Source organism: Suncus etruscus, chromosome 12 (genome assembly GCF_024139225.1).
Source record: "Suncus etruscus isolate mSunEtr1 chromosome 12, mSunEtr1.pri.cur, whole genome shotgun sequence".
NCBI lineage: Eukaryota > Metazoa > Chordata > Mammalia > Eulipotyphla > Soricidae > Suncus > Suncus etruscus.
The window spans coordinates 70571882-70575504 of NC_064859.1; positions in this window are offsets into that span (position 1 = coordinate 70571882).

Consider the following 3623-nt stretch of genomic DNA (forward strand, 5'->3'; position numbering starts at 1 on the left):
ATCCAAGTAGAAGTACCACAAAGCATATCCTAGTCACAATAATGAATTCAAGATCAATAAAAGGAAATTATATAAAAAGAAACAAAAGCTTCCTTAAGATTTACAGCAGATTTATTAAGCGACCCTCCAGATCCAAAAACAGTGGTTATATATAGTGGAAAAAAAAAAAAAAGAACAGTGAAATGAAGGCCTCATCTAGGATATATCATGTAGCCAAACTCTCATTCTGATTTGAAGGAAAGTTACACAGCTTCACAGATAAACAACAGCTCAGAAAATTTACTCAAAATTAATCTTAAGTGAAGAAATGAAAGGTCTAGTTTAAGGCCACACAAACTCGAAGAACACTTAAAATTTGACAGAAAGATGACACAAAATTCCATGACAGACATCTCTCTAAAAGTCAATGGACTAACTGCACCATTTAAGTGACATAGTGGCAAATGGATCAGAACATTGTATCTAACTTTTTCCTGCCTGCAAGAAACACATTTAATACTTATTGCAAACAGACTCAAATACAAAGGTTAGAAGACAATCCTTCAAGAAAACAATTTCCTTAAAAAAAAGGCTGGGTGGCCATACTTAAATGGGACAACGTAAATTTCAGGCTTAAATAGGTTCAAAATGACAGAAAGGGTCATTTATTAAATCAAGATACAAGTACATTGAAATAAGAAGAAATCACACTCCTAAACATGCACTAAAGAGGGGTCAGGAAAATAGTTAAAATAGCTCCTAGTAGGTTTGAAGAAAGATACCAATAATAAAGCAAAAGTAATGGAAGACTTCAGCACTGCTCTGTCACCTTTTGATAGATCAAACAGGCTAAAATTTAACAAGGATATACTGGCTTTGAAGGAAGAAAATGAAAGGACGGACTTGGTAGATACACATATGGCTTTTCTTTTCTCTTTTTTTTTTTTGTTTTTTTTTTTGGATTTTGGGCCACACCCGACGATGCTCAGGGGTTACTCCTGGCTGTCTGCTCAGAAATAGCTCCTGGCAGGCACGGGGGACCATATGGGACACCGGGGTTCGAACCAACCACCTTTGGTCCTGGATCAGCTTGCAAGGCAAATGCCGCTGTGCTATCTCTCCAGGCCCACATATGGCTTTTCAACCCGACCCCCAAAGCTAAATACACATTCTTCGATGCTCATGTGACATTCTCCAAAGTAGATCACATGGTGGGCCATAAATTATACCTTCATAAAATCAAAATGATAGAAATTGTGTCTACTATTTTCTCAGATTATGCTGATTAAAAATAAAAGTGAATTACAGAGAAAAATGTAAAAATAACTCTAACACCTGGAAATTAAACAGTTCACTACAAATAATCAGTGGGTCAGAGAAGAAATCAAAATATTCTTGGAAACAAAACAGAATGAAGACAAATATTATCAGAATTTGTGAGAGACAGCTAAAGTGTCATTTGGAGAAAAATTTATAGTTTTGAAAGCATTCATCATTAAGGAATAAGGGGTCCACATAAATATCTTAGTGGCACACCTTAATAAATTGAGTAATGACCAACAAAAATGAGCAGAAAGCAGGCAGGTGGAATGAAATTAAAAAATTAAAGCAGAAATTAATGACAAAGACACCCAAAGAAATCCAAAAAAAATTAATGAGCAAGAGTTGGTTTTTGAAACAAATAAACAAAATACACGAACAATAACAAGATTCGTAGAGACAGAGAGAGGAAGAGAGAGGAAAACAATAAACAAAATCAGAAATGAAAAGAGCGATGTCACTGCAGATACTACAAAGACTTTGAAAGAAAAACAGAGATTACTTTAGAACTTCTATGCCACAAAATGAAATAACTTGCAAGAACTCTTGGATTTCTATAACCTCCCAATGTTGATCAAAGATAACGTAAAATACCTGAACAGACGTGTTACTCGAGTGGACATTGAAATAGTATTTACAAAGCTTTCCAGAAACAAAAGCCCAGGCCTAGTTAGATTCCCTAGTGAATTCTTTCAAACATTTAAAGAGGTTATACTTCCAATCATTTTTAGGTTTGTTCAGGAAATAGAAGAATAAGAAACAATCACAGTTTCTATGAAGCTAAAATCACCCTGATACCAAAAACAGTCTACAAAAAAAGAAAAATACAGGCCAATATCCTTGTTGGACACAGATACATAAATCTTCAAAAAAATATTAGCAAATAGAATCCAACGATTCATTGAGAAGTTTATATATCAATAATGAATTAGGATTTATTATATAGAATCAAGGATTCACAAGGATAAATATGCAAGTTATTCAATCTAAAAACCAAATTAATAAAATAATATAAAAATCATATAATCAAAGAAAGAAATGCAAAGACAATGATTGACTAAATCCAAAACTTATTCATCATAAAAAGACTCAATAAGTTGGAATACGAAGGAACTTTCCTCAATATAGTCAGTCATTTACCACAAGTCCATGGCAAACATATTCAATGGGGAAGAACTAAAAGCCTTTCTTTAAGATATGGCACATGACAGTTTTGAACTCTCTCACCAATTCAATTCAGCATAGTACTGAAAGTACTCATCACAGAAATTAGGCAATAAATAGATAATAAGGGCAAACAGATAGAAAAGGAAAAAAATCAAGCTCTCAATATTTACAAATAAATATACTTAGAAAATTCTAATAACTCTAAAGAAAAGCTTGTGGAAAGATTAAATTTGTAAAGTTAAGGTTACAAAATGAATATGCAAAAATCTATGGTTCTTTTTGGGAGGGATGTTTGGACCACATCCAGTGAAACTTAGGAGTTACTCCTGGCTATGTGCTCAGAAATCGCTCCTGGCTTTGGAGACCATATGGGATGCCAGGGATTGAATTAAGGTCTTTCCTGGGTCATCCACTTGCAAGGCAAATGCTATACCACTGCACTCACACTCCAGTTCAAAAAAAAAATCGATGATTTTTCTAAGTAATAAAAGTAAAAAAAAAAAAAAAGTTAAATGTTAAATGCAATTCACAATTGTGCCATGGAAAACCAAGTCAATTTAACTAAATAGATAAAAAAAAACTACAAAATATTACTTCAAGAAATAAAAAAATGAAACAATGAAATGGAAAAACATGCCTCACTCATGGATTAGGAGGACTGACATTATTAAAATGGACACTAGCAATCCAGGGGCTAAGCACAGAGACAGGGGAATCATGCTGAGAACTGGGGTGGAGGGAAGTTAACACTAGTGGTGGGAATTGCCTTAATTTACGTTCACTATGTACCTTAAATATAACTGTGAAAGACTTGTATTGAGACATTAGTCTCAATAAAAATAAAAAAAGAAGAATGAGAGAAAGAAGAAAGAGAGAAAGAAAGAAAGAAAGAAAGAAAGAAAGAAAGAAAGAAAGAAAGAAAGAAAGAAAGAAAGAAAGAAAGAAAGAAAGAAACAAACAAACAAACAAACAAACAAACAAACAAACAAACAAACAAACTGGGGCTGGAGCAGTGGCACAAGTGGTAGGGCATCTGCCTTGCATATACTAGTCTAGGACAGACCACAGTTCAAAACCCCAGTATCCCATATGGCCCCCAAACCAGAAGCAATTTCTGAGCTCATATCCAGGAGTACCTCCTGAGCATCACCAGGTGT